The sequence below is a fragment of the Hemicordylus capensis genome, chromosome 2 (genome assembly GCF_027244095.1).
Source record: "Hemicordylus capensis ecotype Gifberg chromosome 2, rHemCap1.1.pri, whole genome shotgun sequence".
Taxonomy (NCBI): Eukaryota; Metazoa; Chordata; class Lepidosauria; order Squamata; family Cordylidae; genus Hemicordylus; species Hemicordylus capensis.
Genome location: NC_069658.1, coordinates 97,176,261 through 97,198,797, shown reverse-complemented (window position 1 = coordinate 97,198,797; position 22,537 = coordinate 97,176,261). Strand labels below are relative to the sequence as shown.

Below are 22,537 nucleotides of genomic sequence, written 5' to 3'. Positions count from 1 at the left end.
GGTATTCTTTTCTGAAGTTTACATTGTCTTCTCTTAATGCTATATTGACCAGAATCCAATATAAGGTCCCTCCCACCCCCACCCAAGTTTCCTGATGTTAGAAATCTGAGGGTTGTCTTAAATTCAGAGTCCTCTTCTTTTGGGGTAAATGCAAGCATAACTGGTATTTTAACCTGCATTTTAAAGGGGGTTATCTTAAATTCAAAGTCGTCTTCTATTCAAGTAAATGTAGTTGTATAAGAAAGAGAGAAAACTGGTGAGGTTTTTAAGAAACGGGGAACAACCTTGAAACAGGACTGTCTGGGAATGGCAAAACAGTAACCACAATGCCATATTTTACTAAGTGCATAAATAAATTTAAAAGACACATAATGGTGACACAGGGCTGCAGACTTCATTCTGTATGCCTTTCAAACCTCCCACATGCCCTGTGTGATGCCTAGATATAGGAACCATTAGCTGGAGAATTAGGTTGTTTGTTTTTTCCTTCAAGACCCAGAGTGCTCTCACTCTTCTCGTCAGTGCATAACTCTTCAACTGCCCAGTTGCTTTACACAGAATCAATAGGACAGGAAGGAAATCTAGATTCTTGGCACCATTAAAGGGGACACACATTGCTTGGCTACAGAATGGCTGTAAAACGGTGGGGATGTTTAACTCTTAATGGATGGCTGTTTTCTTACAATTGCCCCGGAAGATCCCACGTTTTCCTGCTCTGGCTCCCCACTCCTTTATCCTTTGCATGACCTCTGCAAAAAGTAGGAACCTCATGAAAATTCTGCCATCATCTTTATACCAGTTTTGGCACACAGTAATGAAGAATGAGTCCTATGACCTTCAGAGTGACAAGCTACAGACAAAAAGAGGCGGGGTGGGTGGGGGAGGCTTCAGGTTGCAAGCGTTGCCTGAGCAATCCAACCATATTAGGGAATCCCCCACATCTCAATTAGAGCTTTGAATAGACTCCCTTTTATTAGTGTGCGTACATTAATTGGGCAAGTGCCTTTTACAGGCAACAGACAGACGTGCATTTCCTAGAGGCCGTAAAAAGCTCCCAAATGGAGATAATCCCTAGTGAGTCTCATAAATATTTAACTTCTCACCTAAAAAGAGATGTTTGCAGAGAAAGGAAGGTGAGCAAATTACTATCGCACTCTCTAGGAAAATACTAATAGATAACAGCACTCTGCAAAGAATGTGTGAGATTCTCCTACTCTGTGTTAATTGAGAGCATTTACTTTTGCAAGGTCTCTGTTTAAGCTCATTCCACAATTGGTTGTAAAAAGGCACTTTATGGAATCAAATCGAGCTCATCACTGTCAACCATCCTGGCCTATTACACAAATCCTCTCTATATCTGGGTGTAGCTTGGTTATTTCACACTGGCTGGTGGATCATTATGCTGCTCAAAGCACCTGGAGACACGTCAGCAGAGTGAAATCTGAAGCCAGTTTGGGAGAAAAGAATGTGTGCCAAGAGTGTGATATGGCAGCAGGAAGTGGCTCAGTGAGTATGGTAATTTGGACTGGGCATAGCTTGGTGAATCTGGTGCTGCCTGTGTGCTTGTTTCTGCCATATGTACACTTGTAAATAAGAAGGCTATATATGAGCATATAAGCTACCTACTGCTGAGTCAAACCATTGGTCCATCTGTTTCAGGTTTTTTAAAGGATTTTTTGAAGTGTTTAGATTATTGGGCAGATTCTTGGGGGAATCTTTGGTATCTTCATTACACACCTTCATTTCTTCTGTTCATTGTGACACCAGTGCTTTGCAGGTGGGGATGGGGAATTAGTGGTATCCTATGTGCCAACTACCTCCACCCACCCCACCAAAACCCAAGCCACTGGGTACTCAGTTTATATTTTAGGAATGTTTGAGGTGTTTAGACTCTTTGGTGTGTAATGAATCTTCATAGGGATTCATTATGAGGAAAAGTCATTAGACACTAAAGAGTCTAAACACTTGAAAAAATTCCTAGAATATAAACTGAGTAGTACCCCACTGCCTTGCGGGTGGGAAGGTGGTGTAGTTGGCACTATCCAAAGACAGTCAAAATGAATAGAAGAAATGAAGGTGTGTAATGAATCCTCATAGGGATTCATTGAGGAAATCAAATGAACATCAAAGAACATCAGAGAATCAAAACACCTGAAAAATAGTGACCACACATTTTCCACCATAACTCCATTTCAACATGGGCTAGAACTTAGCTTTTTTTCTTTTTCTTTTTTAATGAAAGCTGGGAATCTGGGGAAATTAATGGGGGGATACAAATCTTGAATCAAATCAAGCGTTATTTGATTTGGACCCAAATCAAGCCAATGGACCACAGGGTTGATTTGTTCTGTCTCCAAATCACCTGAATCAGCTAGATTCAGGTACAAATCGATTTGTACCCTAATCAATTCACACATCCCTACAAACAAGTTTATAATTCTAATTACAGACCAAAATGTCTTCCATCTGCCGCCTTTCCCTTTCCTTTGCTTAGGACCCTTTACCCTTCAGTATGGTTTTCCTCAGAACAAACCTCTTCCCATAATTCTTGAATTTCAGGCCAAACATTTTCACTATGTTCTTCCATATCACCTTCAAAGTGGCGGGGGGTGGGGGGCATTCTTTCATTACATGCTCTAAGGTTTCAACCAGGGATTCGGCCTTCCACTGACATTCAGCTCACTTGCTTCTCTAGGCTTCTGGTGTTTTCCACAGGTTACCTTTCATGGCATCGCAAACCTGATGATACAGTCTCCAACACAAGTCCCAGAGGTGGTAGGGAATGATTTGATCCTTTAAAAGAGCAATGGGAAACTGTCCAGATTTGAGATACACTGACCCTTGTTCTCGCTCCATCTTCTTCTTGAACTGCAGTTCCAGGAAGATGATGTTGAAGACACAGGAATAGATAAGCTTTTTGACACCACACATCAAAATGTTGGGTTTCTCTTTCAAAAGAGAGGATGGAACTTTCCAAGTTTTCAAGATGAGCACTGCTGCTTCTTTCAGGTAAGACGGGAGCTTGACCTTCATTGCTGGCATCAATCTAGACTCTACTTGGCCCACCACCTTTTCCTCCCACAGTGTGCTTTTCCATGTTCCAGTGAAAAGCTTCCAAGTAGAATCCCTTTGCGTAGTTATTGTTCCTGTTGTTGCCAAGGCCCTTGTCATGGCTTGATCTGCACCTGAAGCTCATCCCACCTTTTAAAGTTGGCACCTAAAAACATAGCCAGCAACGTGGGGGGCCTGGCTAGGAGACTCAGTTCTCTGTCCTTCACTCTGCAGTAGGCGACTGATTGGGTGAATGAAAATAACATGGTTCCCCACAAGAACATGCTTATTAACGTGAGCCAAAACGACTATAGGAGGTATACATTGGCTAGAAACACTGCTTTGGGCAGGCAATAGATATTTTTAAAAACTTCACTTCCTTGAAAATGTTAGATTTCCTATTCTTCCAGTGTCCAATCTGTAGTCTGGTCTTATTCTCCCAAAGCCTTCAGTCATTACGCCACCCTTCTGATTCAAGGGCAAAATTTAACCATAGTATTTTCACTTCCTTTGTCACTTCTGCAGTTCCATCCCTATCTTCTGCTTCCTGGGCCATTACCTCTATCTCATTGGAGAGGAGAGCTGATCTTGTGTTAGCAAGCATGACTTGTCCCCTTAGCTAATCAGGGACCACCCTGGTTGCATATGAATGGTAGATTACATGTGTGAGCACTGTAAAATATTCCCCTTAGGGGATGGAGCTGCTCTGGGAAGAGCATCTAGGTTCCAAGTTCCCTCTCTGGCATCTCCAAAATAGGGCTGAGAGAGATTCCTGCCTGCAACCTTGGAGAAGCCGCTGCCAGTTTGTGTAGACAATATTGAGCTAGATGGACCAATGGTCTGACTCAGTATATGGCAGCTTCCTAAATTCCTATGAATTGAGATGCCATTGAATCGTTTTGCTTTTCTTTTTATTGATAGTCTCTGCAGATGTCTGTCCATACTCACTCATGTTAACAGAGATCACGTCCTCTTCCTTTGGCTCACAAGATAAAAAATAAACATCATCAGCATGTGCAGCCAACAGGCTTTTCTCTTCCTTTCCCTCAATTTCTGGCTCATTATCCTCATCCTCCAGTGTTCTATCTTCATTCCCCAATGAGACACTTTCAGAAAAGGACTGGCATTGATCTTCCTCAACAAGGGGTCTGGCACCAAAACATAGAGGGGGCTGGGGGGCACCCCAATGCAAACCTGAGGTGATCATCAGAATCTTTCCTCTCAAATGTCCATTCACTTGAATCCATACATTAGTGTTTTCGTAGGGAACCCTACGATGTAGTGTATGAAGTCTTCCAAAATGCCATGCCATTTCAGGGTCTGCCATAAGTATCCATGGTGGACCCTATCAGATGCCTTTGACTGGGCCATCTGGAGTGCATTCCTTATTCACTCACTCCTTCCTTTGCACCTTCCCTCATGAGTATCAAAGGCTGCCATCTGATGACTCAGGACTGCATACCAGCTTTCTAACTACTTTCATCAAACAGTTATTCAGGACTTTGGCAAGCAGTTGATAATCAATATTTGTTACTGATGGGGCACCAGTTGGTGGAGATGATTGGGTCTCCCAACTTCATGAAAAACTAGTTGTTCTAGTAAGAACTAATTTGTCTACTTTCCTTTCACTATTCCTACAACTGTACCAAATTGGTTCCAAATCAGTTCTCCTTTGCACCTCAAACATTGATGCATCCGCCATCTTGAACTGGGATGGATAACATATGCCATTGAGGTGTCCCTTTGTGTCCCTAAAACTGTAGCAAGTTTGGTTCATATTGGCCCAGGCATTGTGAAGTTGGTAGAGGGACACACACACACGGAAACACAGAATACCGGGTAATCTCATAAGCCTACTGAAAAGTAGGCTAGAGAGAGAGAGTTTTCCTCGATAAAACCTTTGTAAGGGCTCTGTTTAAGAATGTTCCACAGTAGGTTCTAAAAGGGCACTTTATAGAATCAGAGAGAGATGATGTCGGCAATGTTGTTTTATTATGGATCTTCTACATTCTAACAAATCTGAAAATAAATAAAAGCAACACATTTGTCAATCTTCAAGGTGCCACTGGGCAATTTGTTGTCTTGCATTGCCTGTGTATCTGTGCACTTATGTACAGCCACTCCACACACACACACACACACACACACACACACACACACACACACCTCTCTCTCTCTCTCTCTCTCTCTCTCACACACACACACACACACACACACACACACACACACACACACACACACGGGCAATCACCTGACATTAGATGATCCATAGCCCAGCTTCATTTATACACATGATTCATGACGCTCAGGACTTCGTGCCTATGTGTGCTTTTATTTTAAATCATTTTGATAACAGAAATCTCTCTCATCTTACTAGGTGGTCAAATTTTGGAACCCAGATCATAGAAGATGCCACAGGTGGAGACAATATGATGGCCTTATACATTTTACTACAAATGGAGTCCATGCCAAAAAAAACCCCCAAAAACCTCACAGGCACACATTCAGAGACTATAAGTAAAGGTAGGAGTGTGGGGTTGGTTTGGTTCAGATTTTTCCAAATTGTTCGACATGAAGTGGCTTTTTCTGAGGAAGCAGCTGCATGGAAGAAGTAATGTCTGACTTAGCATGTTTGCAGATGCAGATGCTTTAAAAAGAAGCCACTATGACACTCGTGCATATTATTGCAAAGAAGTGGCAGTTTTATCTCAGAATGTGCCAGGTTAGCAATGACTCATGTGGCTGCATCCAGGGAGGGGCGGTGGGGTGATAAATGTGTAGACCAGTTAAACAGACTGGATAAACGATTTCCTTGTTGTTTTTAAATGGATTTTAAAAACTTAAAGCAGATTGCTTTTTTATTTCAATTATAATAAGCAACTCTTTAAAAATAGTTTTTAAAAATTGATTGATTAAGTGCCATCAAGTCAGTGTCGACTCTGAGTGACCACATAGATAGATTCTCTCCAAGATGATCTGCCTTCAACTTGACCTTTAAGGTATCTCAGTGGTGCATTCATTGCTGTCACAATTGAGACCATCCACCTTGCTACTGGTCGTCCTCTTCTTCACTTTCCTTCAACTTTCCCCAGCATTATGGACTTCTCAAGGGAGCTGGGCTTTCGCATAATGTGTCCAAAGTAAGATAGTTTGAGCCTGGTCATTTGTGCCTCATGTGAACATTCTGGATTGATATGTGAACCTGACTTTATAAGATCTATGCATTTAATTCAAGCAATCTTGTAAAACCGAATCACCACTACCTATCAAAAGACAAGTTAAAGGCTGTAAAAGAGAAAACTATGATGAAAAATATCTGATTTTTGAAGTTAAGTATTATAAATGACACAATGTCAACATTGTATTTATTAATGTGAAATTCCTACTTACTCCAGGGACTAGAAAGTTATCACAGGGACTAGAATCCAGGAGATATCACCCATCAACCACTGAGTACATATGGACAATCTTCTGCCCTTAATTTTATGCTTGCCAGCTATCAAAGTTGTACAATGTTTTTTAGTTCGTACATTGTGAATATTTATGACTCTACAGTCCAAATATTATAGATAATTTGCCAGGGCCCAACTTGGCAAACTCCAGAAGCCAGGTCTTCTCCTGATGTCCCTGCCTTCAGATGTGAGGCAGGTGAAAAGAGGGCCTTCTCAGTAGCTCCATCTAACTAATAGAACTCATTCTGCAGGCAGGTGTGCCTGGCATACATTATCTTTTAAGTGCTAGGCAAATTCCATCCTGTTATTGTGAAATTTCAGTGGGCACTGGGTAGTCTTTTGTTTTTATCACCATCTCGGTCAAAATCACCATCTCGGTCAAAATGATTTTAATTGATCAAAATGGTGTTGGGTTGTTTTTTTAAAAAAGTATTGTTTTTATCTGCTGTTTTATTTTTATTACCCATAGGTTGTATGAACTGTTTGATTTTTTTTCTCTGATGAATTTCTGACTCACTTTGAGAATTTTTGTGATAAGGTAGGATATAAATGTCAAAAATAAATAAAATAAAACTCACATCTAAGCAGACTTTACTGTGTAATGTAAAAGACATACAGGTTGCCAAAGGTTTCGGATTATGATCATATGTTGTATAAAGGTTTTATTATGTTGCAGACCAATATGTTTTAATTATTATATCAGCCAGTTATTATGCATGCTTGTTTGGGAAATACCTGCATTTCAAAATCAGAAATGTGATTTACATGGATACATTTGTTTTCTTGGATTTAAATCAATCCCAGCGTTAGGTTTCTAATAGTTTAATCTTTCACACATGTTCCATCTTTCCTTTTTTTTAAATTGGGTGACAAACAATTGAACAATTTTAGTTGATTCTAATGTGACATCTGAAGCTCTCATACATTGTGCTTTATTAACCATCAGATTGCTCAGACCACAGCTCTATATTATTTTAACCAATAGAGGCATATTTGAATTGATAGGGATGTGAGTTAAAATCATGCTTGTGTGTTTTTTCAGCTATTTGGATTTGGGCATGTAATTGGAATAGGAAATGAAAAAGAAAATATTAAAGATGAATGAGCGCTGGTTTTTGGTGCTGATTCAAAATGAAGCAGAGATCAGCTCTCGGCACACTTGCAGCTGCATGCCCATTATGTTTAGAATTTTCTTTGTTAATTGTCTGATTGTTTTGCACAGTTAGGTGCTTCCAAGGCCAGAGCCAAAGCTGTAGTTTCTTGGCAGGAGATCTGAACAAAGCTCAGTCGGCACAATGATAATGGCGAAGGCTGCTGACAAAAGAGATTGCTCTGATGAACACTGCAAAGTGCCATAGGAATAGCAGTAGTAGTAGCAGTATCAGTAGCAGTAGTAGCTCCTTTAAAAATCACATAATTTCCAACATCCCAATTGTAAAACTGTTATTCACAAGAACACCTCATTCATACTAATACTTTAGCACTTGCGTATTGCTATCTAGTGTTCAAAGCCCTTCATGTGGATTGTTTTGTAATCCTTTCAACAATCCTGTGAATAATATTATCCCCATATGGCAGATGGGGATACTGAGGCTCAATGGAGGTAGTGTGCCAAAGCCACTTAGTGAGCTCATGGCAGAGGTGACATTTGAACCAGAGACTTCCTGATTCATCATTCTGTCTCCCAACCACTACTCTGAACCAGCTCTGGGGGTTCCTACATTTTAATGAATTGGGGTGTCAACCCAGTTCATGATCATGGAGCAGCTAGTCTCATAGTTTTCATGTTGAGTCAAGGACATGGCTAGGTACTGAAAAGATCCAGGGCCCACACAGGTCCTGGCTTGGGCTCCAACTTCCATCCACCCCAATTCAAATTGATTTTGCGGTGGTAAAGCTGCTGCATGGTTGGTTGGTTGATTATGCCTTTTTCATACTGCACCCCACTCCCAAACTTTTGTGGCAGCAAAATTGCCTTGTGTGGCAGCAAAGTCACTGCATGATTTTTGTTTTTCTTTTGATTTTACCTCCCTCTTCCACTGGCTTCCAACACTGCCACTGCCACCTTCCAATTAGCCCAGCAACATGCAATTCTGCTGGGCACACACTGCGGAGCAGCCAGGCCTCTAAAGAGAGCCCACAACCCCAGTAGCTCTGCCTCATCCTTCTGGGCTGCCAAAAGAGCCCACAGGTTGCCAGGGCCACTTCCCCAAGAGAGAGCTCCCACCGTGCTCCAGGGTTGCCAGGGCCCGCCTCTTCTTTCCAAGTCCATCAGCAACATAATGGAAGGAGTGAGGGACAGATGGAGCACATTCTCTCCATATCCTCTTCTGCTCCCAGGAAGGAGAAGAAATTGGGAGACGGTGCTCTGTCTGTCCCGCCCCCATTCTTTACAGCACAGACTTGGAGGACGACAGGACACAGATATAAGAGGTGGTGATAGGGAGTGCCTACCGGACTGGTGGTGGGAGCCAATGGAGATCCAGGGTATCCAGAAAAACATTTGGGGCATGTGTCCCAGGGGTCCAGGGCATGTGTTTAGGTTTAGCACAGAACAACCATCCATACGCATAATGATAGTTATAAATGATTTGAACTTCAAATATGAAAATGGTCTGTTGTAAAACTGTAATATTTTCCCACCATTACTCTCACTTATGAACAAGTTGTTCGCCTATTCTTTAAATGGTTACATATGCCAGAGGGTCTGCCTTGGGTTCATGATCATTTCAAGACTCCCACTTGTTTCCTGGTATTTTATCCCTGTTAATGAAGAAATGTAAGCACATAGCTGTCTTCGTTCCTGGTCTTTGAATACTTTTAACATGAGATGAAAACACCAGTTGAAGTTTAAATGACTTAACTGCCACTGAAGGAGTCTTTCTTGATTAATGCTGGAAATTATATTTTAAAAAATCTCTTAGGTATTTGTGTGGTTTAAAGGCTAAGTGAGCGGCATATTTCCATTTACTAAATCTGTGGTCAGCTTGATGGCTTTAATGTGGCAGCTGGGGTGGCGGGAGGAGCAAGTAGTAAGATTTATTGGAAAACATAAGCTTAAATATGGTTGTGACCACAGAAAGTTCCTTAAGTCCCCAAAGACTACTTCTGGTTCTTTTTTCTATCCTGAAGCAATGTTAGATTTTTAAAAAATTGTTGTTAAAGTGATGGGATTAGATGGTAAATAATAAGCGATAATAATAACCAGCTGTCTTGCACAAAATAGAAAGTGACGGACAGACCAGCTGTCATTCTGTTTTCCCTCACTCTAGTTGTCTCCGATGCTGCATCTGTTTCACATGGATATACTAACAGCCTTATAATGGCTGTAAAAATTAAACCCAGAACCTCACGGGAAGCTTTCCTTAGTCGTTTTTAAAATCTGGGGATGTTAACTATTGAGGGGGCTCCCATTAGCACTGTTATACAATATTCCCTTTTCAGAACAGAGGAGTTGGTGGTCCACCCTTTGACATGAACTACCCTAACCTTCAACTTGGTAGCAGTATATGCTATGACAGCCTTTGATGCTTCTCTTACAGAAACACTTCCCAGGCACCTTCACACGAGTTGACAAATTACTCTGAATCATAACCTTTGTACGCAGTTCTCTTGTGATATGATCATTTTTGGCATGGCCCTTTAGATGCCCTGCCATTGCATTGTGGGATCCCCCCACCCATCCACCCCCGTCTGTTCCAATTACCTTATAATAAAACATTACCCATATTTTCAGAGTTATTGTTCAGAACTAGATATATACATCATTCCTATTAATGTCCCTTGAGGAAAAGGTTATGTTAAAGCAAAGGTTCTAATCTTTGAATGCACTAACCAATGACATTTGTTTTTGGCTGGATGCAGATGACAGAACCATTTTCAGTCTCAGAATTAAGCTCAGTTTTAGACCCTTGTGCCACCTTATCCTTCTCATACAGTAATAGCTCATTGATTGGATAAGTGGAACAAAACACGAAACTTTCAGGAAGCCTGCTGCCTGGCTGCTCGGCATTTTTATTAATACATCTGTGGAAGTGACAAGATAAGTGAGGAAGAAGGCCACAGGAGTGTTGGAATAGAGCCTCCAATAGGTTCCATATGTTCCCTAGCTTCAAAAAGAACAGACACCTGAGTCATATTATTTATTTGTTTAACACATTTGTATATCACCCAAAACGTGTGTCTTTTGGAGGTTTACAATAAAACGAGACAAATGAAAACAAAATTAAAAATGTTAAAAACATTATGGTAGCCATCTTCAAATATCTGGAAGGCTGTCACATAGATGAGGGAGCAGGCTTGTTCTCTGTTGTTCCTAAACAAGACCTAAGGGGTTTGAAATTACGAGGAAGCAGATTTAGGCTAGACATTTCCTAACTGTCTCCTCATGCACCAGTGGACTCTCCTTCTCCAGTCTTTTTTAGACAGAGGCTGAATGCTCAAGAGTCAGAGATGCTGTAGCAGCTTCCTGCACTGAGCAGGAGATTGGACTAGCAAACCTCAAAAGGCCCTTCCAGCTCTTATATTATATGATTCTGTTATTTTATGACCACAGGTATCAGCACTGGGAAAGGCCTTTTCTCTGGCTGAGAGCTGCTACCAATCATAGTTGACAGTACTGAACTAGATGTATGGGTGGTGTGATGCTCAAGGCTGATGAGAGGGGGGGGGGGAGCCGGTAGAAATTACCGGGGCCCGGCAGTTGGAGGGGAGCCTGGCCACCGGGCCTCCAAACGCTCCCTCCTCCAAGAATGAAGGATCATAATTACTTGTGTATCCTGTGGCTGCGGGGCCAGTGGCCAGGGCAAGGACAGCCCTGTGGCGTCCTGGCTCAGCGCGTGCTGACTCAGCTGTTGGCAGGGGCAGGCGCATGCTCTCTTTCGGCCTCTCACTTTAGAAATTAAAACACTGAGCAAAAGAACAATGAAGGTGGAGGAAGTGGGTTGGAGGAATGTGTGGGGAGAGGTGTCTGTCTCACTGCATCCCCTCCCCATTCCTAACTCTCTGTCTTGTCCATCCTCTCGCTCTCTTCCTGATATTTGCTCCCTTCTCCCCCTCCCTCCTCCATATATCCATGTCTCTGTTGCAGTTTCTTTATTTCTCTTTCCTTTCTGTTCAGTACATTGAATCCCCCAACTCTAGGAAGGGTTGGCAAATTGCGGGGGCGGAGAGGGGGGGAAAGAGCTGTGGGTCTTCATCCATCCACCAGAACTACTGCTTCTTCCTAGGGACAGTGTTCAGCTCAAGGCAGGGGTCAGGATGTCTGTCAGATGGAACGGGTCTAGTGACTGACAAGCCTGCATTGATATCTGTGGGCTTTGAGCTGGGTTCTTGGAAGCACGCAGGCTCCTCAGTGAGAAGAGAAGTAGTCGTGAATGAGCTTCTGTGTAGTAGAGCAAGGTTTCCCCTGCTTGGGTTGCCAGATGCTGTTGGACTACAGCTCCCATCATCCCCAGCCACACGGGACAAAGGCCATTATGTAAGAACATAGGAAGCTGCCATATACTGAATCAGACCGTTGATCCATCCAATTCAGTATTGTCTACCGAGACTGGCAGTGGCTTTTCCAAGGTTGCAGGTTATATTAACATTATTAATATTTATTTATTATTAACATTATTTTATCATATTAATAATAACATTATTATTAGCATTAAGATATTTGATTTTGTTTTGCACATCAGTACAATTCCCAAGGTTTATAGCTGCTCCGCCCTTGCTGGGGGGCCCCCAATATTTTTTTTCATTGGGGCCCAAACCAGCTCTCAGTTGCCCTGGTGATGCTGTATAAGGCAAAATTCATATTATGCATGGGAGTACAAAGCAATAGATGGGGGAGTGAGTACAATGCTGTACTCTTTTCCAGTGTGTTCTAGTACTACAGCATAAGCCATAAGTCATCTTTTGTGTTCTCATGGACATTTGGCTTCAACCCACCTTTTGATAACTATTTTTTTCAATTTGTGCACCACTGAAATGAATGATCATTCTACTTTTACTCCTCATATACAATACTTTTCAACATCTGTATTTTGCTCTCCTTCACAATGTTTCTGAATCAGGACACCACTGTCTCAATGCAGATGAAGATCTAAGAGAGTGATGATTTGATTAAAACTTGGTTGGGGTAAAATCCCATATCTAAGCCTAGATGATTGTGTGGCACTTTATACAGTACAAGAAGACAGTCTTCTGCTCCAAGGGGCTTACAATCTCTAACTGAAGACAATAGAGATAACAGAAAAAGTGGCAGGAAGTGGGGTTACAGCACAAATAGGAGTATAATGTGTTAATTTTAGCTACATGTGCTTAGGTTTGGTTACAAGACTGGAGGATGGGGCTAGGGAGTTGGGCCAAAGGCTTCACAGAAAGCTAGATCCACTGAAGTACTGTAGTCTCTAGCACAGGATCAAGTTTTAAGTAAAATCCTAGATGCTATATTTCCTCATTCTCTTATTGCCAGGCAAACAGCTCAATGCCTCTGATTTTTTCTGACACCATTAAAAACAGTGTTGTCACTCAGCAGATTCTAATAAGTCTACAAGGGGATGAATTGTCAAAGGGAGAATGAAATATTTAAAAAAGAGAAGTAACAGAGTACTATAATGTACTTTGTAGAAAGAAGGCTGGGTACCAGGTTTTGAACGAATGTTTGCTGTGTTAGCTAGATGCCGTAAAGAAATTCAAAACTTTCCCTGATGCACATAGTGGCTTACTGCTTTACACATCCTAGTGTGCTTAACATTCAGACAAAGGGGCAAAAGCTTTTGCATGTGTGCTAGGCTAGTATTGCAGCATGCAGCAGAGGGAAGATGCCAGCCTCCTCGGAGAGTTCTACTACCAGAAGTCCAAGAGTCTACTTAATAATAGCATACTTAGGCCTGCATCCCACGGGTGCTCCAAGGCATAATTAGTTAATGCTTGTAAAGTGCTTTGAAGATGCAAAGTGCAATCTAAGTACTAAGAATTATTAACCTTCAGAAGAGCCCTGATGATAGGATTAAAGGGCCTGAAGTCACCTCTTCCTTGCTTGTCCTGACCATGGGAAGCTTTACAGTAGTTTAACCCAGTTTCGGCAGCAGAGAATACATCTCGTGCTTTTTAGTTTAGTCCAACAGGGAAGCAACTTGATTGTAAATCTTGCTGTGCCACAATATGTGTGTTTGAGATGAGGCCTGCTGAGGGTTACTCCAGTGCAACCCACTCAAACAGCATCCTATCTAGATACTGAGATTCTGTTAGAGCTAAATTGCAGGTGGACATGCCAGCATAGAAATAGGATCATCTACTCCTGCCAAAGGACATTGTGGCAAGAATCTCCTTAGCTGTATTCAGATGTTTGGTGTAGTAATCAAGGCCTTGTGTAAGTGTCAGATATGAATAGAGGACAGATCTGAAAAGCAGAGGGAGACATTGAACAATTGAATTTTAAATTCCAAAGCTCTGTTAGTACATGAGTAAGAACAAGCCAAATTTCATCTCTTGTGACAACACAGAACTTCATACCATCCTCTCAAGAGCCCTATTCAGACATTAGGTTGTACGGGCATACAGGTGTTTATACACATTTATAGTGCATGTTTTTGTGGGGATGTACATGCAGCCATTTAAAAATGAACCTGGATATATGCAGATAGGAAGCATACTACTGTATTTACCCGAATTGAAGACAACTCTGAATTTAAGATGATCCCCTTTAAAAAGTAGAGGTTAAATATTAGTTATAACTGTATTTACTCAAAGGGAAAGGACTCTGAATTTAAGATGATTTCTAATATTTAAAAACTTGGGGGAAAAACTAGTCTTGGATTCAAGTAAATACAGTACTGTATGTGCATGGAACATAGTGGCTTGGTTCAGATGTACAGGATAACCGCAGTTATAGCTGGCCAAGGTTCTAACTGCAGTACGCCCGCATTTGCAAAACCGTGGTTACGGGCCAAAAGCTAACTCTGTTTTGCTTCACCACACTGCAATTGGAACCTTCGTTTTTTTCTAAGCTTCGCTGACAACTGCGGTTTTACTGCCGAACCGTTACGCCTGACTGCTGACTCGGCTATAACCACGGTTGCATGCCCATTTCCAAACCCCAGTCATAGAAGCAGCAGCACAGACCCACCCAAGGATGTGGCTGCTCCATGCTTTTGGCACTTCTCGCTGGCAACCTCTCAGAAAACAGCCCATGCCCTTCCTGTCAGCCATGCAGCTATGGAGTTGCCAGGGTGCAGGGACTGCACCATGCCCCATCCCAGACTGGCCAGCCTGTCAAGCTGCACAGCTGCTTGGGGGCACCCCCAATTCCCACTCCGACCATTGCTCCCCCCACCTGGCAAGCAGTAGTGCGAGGGCACAGGATGGGTACTCAAGGCTTTGATCCCTGAGAAGGGCGGAACAGTCATGGAGTGTTTGTGCTTGTGAACATAAAAGTGGCAGCAAAAGCAGGGCACACCATCATGGTGCCGAGAGGGGTGCAAATGGCCTGGGGTAGGGGGAGCAGGCCCAAGCAGGGAAGCTGGAGCAGCCAAGTTCCCTGAGAAGGGATATTTGCTCCCTATGCTCATGAGAAGAACCATCTGTGGGCACTAATAGCAAATTTACATGCTGTAACCCTAGTTGCACAAGGTGGTACTCTCAATGTATGCTACAAAGTGCCCCATTATCCCGCAGACCGTTCTCCCATGAGACTGGCAGACTAAGGGGAGTGAGGGAAGATGCTCTGTGTAGGAAAGCTACATGGATAGGCACTTAGGCAAGTGCTGTCCTGGTCTTGGAAACTGCCACAAAGCTGTTGTCAAACCCTGTGCCCTGCCAGCTTGCCCACCAGTGTGGAGTTGTGCACCCCTGCCCATGCCCCCAGGGGCACTGCTGCCATCATGGGGCAGCTGGAAACCAGGGATCCCCTCTCCTGCTGATACCCGCACTGGGAGATCTGTATACGGTGCCACACCGGGCCGGCCCTGGGAATTTTGAATGGGTTAAAAGGTCTGTGCTGCAACCTGGAGTCACACCATCCATGTAAATGGTTTGTGTGGGGGGTGCTATTGGCAGGGTTTGATAGGCCCTGGGATTCCCATGCAGCCATGTTCTACTTTTTTTTCTCAGAAAGGTTGGGGAACGGGGGCCCAGCCCTTTGACCCTTTGGGGGTTCATGCCCTCAGAGGCCTGCTCAGGATCAAGGCCTGTCACCAGGGTCAGTCTTGGGTCTTTCAAGGATCTAGCCACCTGACTCAGGGCTCAGTGGCAAGGCCTGAGAGTGAAAGGCCATGGTGACACCCCCCGACAACTCATGAGAAGGACTATCAGAGAGGAGGGGAGAGAATTGCCTGGAAAAATCTGAAATGATGCCCAATGGCAAAACATTTTCTTCTCCCACTAACACCTCTCTCGCAAGAGTGTCAGGCCATGGGTGCTCTAAATGGAGCAAAGATGTTTTCTGGATGTCAGTCACAGGGAGTAGTACCCCAGAGACCACTTTCCTTGTCTTAGGGACTGCAGACAAGCTGCTATGAAACCGTGCCACCTACCAACCCATGTGTACATGTGCACCCTTGCCATCGCCCCGGGATGGCCATCCCACTGTCTGGCCAGAGAATGGGGGCTCCTCTCTCCCATCAATCCCCACACTGGCAGATATGGCACAAGGATGAACCGGGACCCGGGAGTTTTGAATGGGCTTAAAGGTTGGTCCTGGTGTCTACCCTCCCCTCTATGCATGCACCCAGGCAAGGACAAAGAGAGTGTCTAAATGGCCTTTGGGTGCACCAGAGTCTGCACAGAGGAAGAGGGTGGGAGGTTCAAGAGTGATCCTCTCGAAAGAGAGTATTCTCTTTCTTACAAAGAAAGGGGGTGGAAGTGTGACCCAGCCACTTCCCCCCTCGGTGGGCAGTTTACAACCCAGGCTTACTCATGAGCAGGGCCAGCAGGATCAGGATCGATCCAGCTTTTTGGAAAGATTCTTCCTATGTGAGAGACCACATGGACTACACCCATTCACGAGAGTATCAAGCAATGGGTGCTCAAAGTAGAGCTGTGCTGTGTTGCTTTGTGTTATGAAGTGGTGGGCAAGTGTATCCCAGGGACTGCTTTCCTGATCCTGGGGACGGCAGCCAGGCTGCCACAAAAAGAAGCCCTCTGCCTTGCCAGGTGCACCTGTGTATAGGTGCGCCCCTCACCCACATCTCCTGCCCTAGGGTTGGGGGAAGCAGAGAAAAGTGCCCTCTCCCATGATTCCCCATGTCCGCTTATCTGTATAGGGCACACAGATGGAGCAGGCCCAGGATTTTTAAATTTGTGTAAATGTGCGGTCCTGTTGGCCCACTCCACGGCTGTGCATGCAGCCAGGCTATGGCACGTGGAGTGTGAGGATGTCCTCTGGGTGTATGCAAAGCTTCAGATGGATTGGGAGAGAGGGAGCTAATAGAGATTTTTTTCAATTTTTAACAGAGAAAGTTGGGGGGCCCATGATAGTGGGGGCCTCTTGGGTTCACTGGTGGTGAAGTGGGCAGCTCAACTTGTGAGCTCACAATCCGTGACTGGGGACCACCCATGACGGGCACAGTAAGCACAGCCTTATCTGAGCTCTAATCTCAGCAGGAAATGCATTCCACAGTCCTGGGGCAACTACAGAGAAAGCACGCTTTTGAGTCGCCACCACACGACGCAGCATTTTCTTCTGTGCAGATTATTATATTAGGCAGCTTCCCCCCACAGAAGCAGGAGATGGGACTATCTTGAGGAGCTATTTTTCAACTTGAATATTTTCCTGCTCTTTTTGCTGAAGCCCTCCTCCCCCTCAGCCACTGAGTTCCATTAGCTTCACTCACCTGTTAACTGACTCAACTCATGAACACACAGTCCCATTTACTATTGTGAGGGCAGTTTGTGGGGTTGCTCCCCTTAGTTCCCCCCCTTCAGATTTTTGTAAAACCACCATATTTGCGGGTCACCCTGAGTCTTCCAGTATCTCCCAGTTGCTTGCAGGTGCTCCAATTCTCCATCCATAAAGATTGGAGCATGTACAGCTCTCTTGGAAACAGTTATAACCACTCAGCCTGCTAACAGTTCTGTGTGTATCTGTTGCTGCACATTGGGCTGCTGCAGACATAGATTTCCCATTAACTTCAAAGGAAAGGGCAATTATGTGTAGTACATGCATTGCTTTGCATGAATGAACTGGTGTAAGAGTTGGGCCATTACCATAGGAAGTTTCGGAGTCCAAAATCAGGACTGGGAGGAAAAAGGAAAGAAACAATGAGATAAACCAGGCCTCAGAGATCAAGCCAGGTGTTAGAGATGTAGCCAAAGGGCAGAGCCATGCAGACAACCAGGAACCAGGATAGAAGGTAAGCCAAGAGTCAGAGATAAAACTAAGCAGACAAACAGAAATTGGAGATACTACTACACCAAAAGCTAAAGAGGCTTTGATACTGAGGCAAGGCCTTACTCTCAATAAGAGGCTTATATACCCTTCCTGTTGTGGGATGATCCAATGGCCAGTCTGGCTAGACCAAGTCAGTCTAGGGCCTGAGAGCTCTGTGGTTGACTGTGGTAGTTATTGACAGAGCAACAGTCTGCCACATGGTGCAGCACTATGCAGAGTACTCATACAAGGCTCTAAACCTGAATCCAGCAGCTCTCGACAGCTGGCTCCATTTTTCAAAGAGACCTATTCTTTTCTGAAAGTTATCCTAGGACAGGGATGGGGAACCTTGGCACTCCTGCAGATGTTGGCCTACAATTCCCATAATCCCTAGCTATTGGCCTCTGTGGCTGGGGATTATGGGAGCTGTAGTCCAAAAACAGCTGGAGTGCCAAGGTTCCCCATCCCTGTCCTAGGACAATTGAAGCCATTTTAGAATGTTATTTATCTCAGGGATACATTGCTGGAGGCAAATATGCCGGGATAGGGATTGGTAATTTACCATGGTATGCATCATTAACAACAAAATGTTTTGTGATACCTTAGTACTATTGAATGTATTTTGTGGCATAAATCTTTGATGACTACAGCCCACTTCATCAGATCTATTAGCTTCAGCTGACATGTGGGTACAGAGGCTGTTCTTGTAACTGCTATCCAGAAGCTGTTATCTAAACTGTTATCCAGAGGCTGTCTAACTGTTATTCTCAGTAGCACATGGGTACAGAGGTTAAAAATTTCAACAGTAGGCCAAATGAAATGCAAGAGGTCTAGTCTGTGACAATTATGTGTAAAGCTTAATTTTGCAAGCTAGTCAGCTCTATTGTGCTGCCAAGTAGTGAAAATACTCTGGCTTTCTGATTGGGTGTAGAAGCATGGTAAGATTTGCCCCTACCAATTGGACAGGAAAGTGCAGATGGCCAGTCTACCCAAGGGTTACATGCACACTATGATATGTTACCATTGAGGAAATGGTGGTCTCTATTCCAGTGCCAGCCACTCTCAAACCCAATAGTTCATGAAGACCTGCCACTGGTTTTTACAGGAATGGATAAAGTCAGCTTCAAAATATTTTACTGGGTATATAATTCTTATTTAAGTGCTTGTCCAAATGTCTCTCCTGAACCTATTTATTTTGCATGGGTTCTTTTGATATGAACATCCATCACCTCTCCTCCAAAGTCAAAGTTGATTATTGGAAAGTACCATTTCAAACTGGCTGATAAGAGCACTCGCTGCACCTAGAGCAAAATAAAACCATTGAAAATCATCAGTAAGTGTTGTGTGTTATATCACAATATATGCCTACTGACTACAGTGATTTATATTAGGAATATCATCATGAAAGGATTCAGATGAACATGGGTGGTCCCTGCCAACATGACATAGTTTGGGCACACAGAATAAGAATTATGTCACTGATAATATACCACTTTGTTATACTCTCACTCATCCATATGGAACCTAAGGACCACTTCTTGCATTGCCAGCATGGTCGGGCAAGTGACCAAAGAGAAATGATAACCATATGGCTCTTAAAAAATAAAATCTGACTCAGAGACAAATCCAACTTTTCTATTACTCCTCTTCCATTTGTTGTACACACAAATTCCTTCACCATGATCATTATTAATGAAATTTATACCAGATAAATTCGCAATGCAAAGGAAAACTTCATCTTATCCTGTCCCCCCACACACTTTCCCCTCAAAACAACCCTGTGATCAGGAGCATAGTGAGGTTGGAGTGGGCCCTCTGACAAAAAGTGAAGATGGGTCCCTGCCCCGACCTCCTCCTTTGGAGAGGCGGGGGGAGCAAAGAACAATCTGCTGCTCAGTCAGCATTCTCCTCCCACGGGGCTCAGGCAGGGCTATTTGTCCCCCAAACACACACACACACCTTGTTAAATTGCTACACCCTTGCCTGTGATGTAGAAGGTGGATAGTGAGATGGTAATGGAGGATTTGCTCCTTCCATGCATAGCATTCTGTTTTATGGAAAGCCCCTCCACCCAATTTGAGATGAATTCAGCTCTCCCTTGCAGCCCTCAGATCTCACCCCTCCCCCTTCCAAACCCCCTATCCCCAGAAGATGCATTTCAAGGGCACAGGGAGTCCCTGTGAGAAGGAGAAGGTCAAAGTTCCCTTCTGCAAGCTTCCTTCCACTCACACAATTTAAGACACAACCTTTTGCCACTCTCTAAAATACAAATGTTATTACTCACTTGTCCACCTTGCTCTTCTAGATCCCTGATTTGGCTATGTCCCCACTGAGTGCCTCTGCCTCAGCTTCCATATGCTTTAAGGCCATCCTCTCTGGAAGCTATTAACAAGCTTATTAGTACTAACAAATTCTTTTATGAGGCTTTTTTTCAAGGCCTCCCCTTACCAAGAAGCAATGAACAGTTAATTTCCCTTCCATGCTTTACTTTCTGTAGGTAAATAATTAATCACATTGATATTCTATCAATACATCTTTCTTTAATGTTTAAACATGTGTTAATAATTCAAATATCTATGGATGACCTCTCTGCACTCCTGTGATCTTTGAAAGCCCCAGTGCTCTTTGAAGGAAGTCTATCATTATCATGCACAGCACAAGTTAAAAGCCTTTTGTTTCTTGATCTTTCTTCTCCCCCCACCCTAATATGTTTCTTTTCAGAAGGTGTCCTGTTTGCCGGCACAGCCCCAGTGCAATTTTTAATGGAATACAGAGTTCAAGGAGTTCGAACCACCAATTCAATTATAATAAACAGACACACAGAAGACAACTATGGGATTGAAAAACCCAGTGCTGTGCTAAATCTGTTTATTATCAGTTATATCTCAAGGATTTGGTGTTGATCAACAAAAAAATCTGATAACATTAAAAAAAGGTCTTCATATTTTGGCTCAATTTATTCCTTATGTAAACATGGGCTGGTGTGCAATCCATCAGGTTTTCAATGCATCCTTAAGTGATGTGCATTTTCCCACAGTTTTCTCATGCATGCAATCTCTATGACAATAATGACCATTTATAGTCACATTGCCTCCAGTACTAAGTTTCTTCCATCACTCTTTCATGAATCCACATTAGCCAATTGACCTCTCACACTAAGATCTTGCTGTGTGGACTACTTTTGATATGAAAGATCAGAAGCTGACTAACTGGCTTTTACTTAGATACTTTACTGCCACCACTCCTTCCTTCCTTCCTTCCTTCACACACATTTGTTTACCACCCAAAACATATGTCTCTAGGCGGTTTACAATAAAGTACAAATTAAAACATAATTAAAATGTTAAAACATTAAAATTTTAAAATTTAACACAATGTTACAACTATTATTATCTTTAAATAGTTACTAATTATTATTACTAACTTTACCTACCTAGAAAGTGTTAGAAATATTTCTTTAATCCAAACTCAGGAATATGTGGAACTGATATGAAATCTGTACATGCTTTTCTAATTTAAATTAGGTGCCTGAAGACACATCATTCACCTCCAAATGAATATTATTAAAACTAGTAATCAGAGTGATGTTAATCTAGTGTCACTCCCATTGAAAGACCAAGTTTGGAGCTGGGGGTTCTCTTGGACCCAACACCATCCTGGAGGCTCAGGTGGTGGAGGTGTCCAGGAATGTCTTTTACCAGCTTTGGCTGGCTCACCAGTTGCAACCCTACCTGAAAAAACCAGTTACCCATGAATTGTGGTTACATCCAGATTAGACTACTGCAATATGCTATACATGGGGCAGCCTTTGAAGGTACATTTGGAAGCTTTAGTTCATTCAGAATGTTGTTGTAAGGTCATTACTTGTGGTTGTTACTTGCTACACAAGTGTCACATCTTTCTTGTGGCAGCTTCATTCATTGCCAGTTTGCTTCTGAACCAGATTTAAAGTGCTGTTTTTGACCATTAGGGTCCAACACAGGTCGGGACCAGGGTATCACTCAATCAGTATGTTTATTATGGTCATAGACCAGCAGAAAATACACACTATACAAAACATACGGTATCATCCTAGATACAAGGGACCAGGGTATCTGTCAGACCCCATTCACTCATATGAACCTGCCAGGGCCCTTCACTCTGCTTTGCTGGGCCTGCTCTTAGCCCCAACACTGAAATGGATTCAGGACCAAGGTCAGGGTCTTCTCAGTAAAGGCTCCCTGCCTTTGGAATGCCCTCCCAGAAGAGCTTCACCAATTACCCTCCTTAATATGTTTTAAAAGGAAAATGGATACCCTCCTATTCCAAGAGTCATTTTAATCTGGAGTTTTTCCAAACAGAGATTGAACGCAGTTTCGCAACACTTAGGCTGGGCAGGAGGAGGGGCAGTTCATAAGAGGGAACCATTTACAGCAACCTGAGAGAAATGAAAGGTGCTGTTCCTATGGCAGTATTCAGCTTTGCTCGTGATGATTCGCAGTTACTGCACATTATATACGTTCTAAAAAAGTAGCAGTTTGGTTCAGTGCTCAAAATGGCTTAACTTTAGGCACTTCCTACTACAGTAAAGTTGCTTGTCTGGGAAACCTTCTGGTTTTAATTAGTTTTCTAATTAATCAGTCTCAGCCTCAACATTTTTGCTCTTAATTTTTTGCTGTTTGATGTTTTCATCTGT

General features: G+C 43.1%; 1 long non-coding RNA gene across 1 annotated transcript; it reads left to right on the top strand.

Annotated features, from left to right (window-relative positions):
• The first annotated feature begins 2,873 nt into the window (after positions 1-2,873).
• On the top strand, positions 2,874-20,706 carry LOC128346490 (uncharacterized). Its single transcript, XR_008316988.1, has 3 exons — positions 2,874-3,009; positions 5,429-5,574; positions 20,584-20,706. It is a non-coding gene; the product is annotated as an uncharacterized LOC128346490 (long non-coding RNA).
• Positions 20,707-22,537: the final 1,831 nt, after the last annotated feature.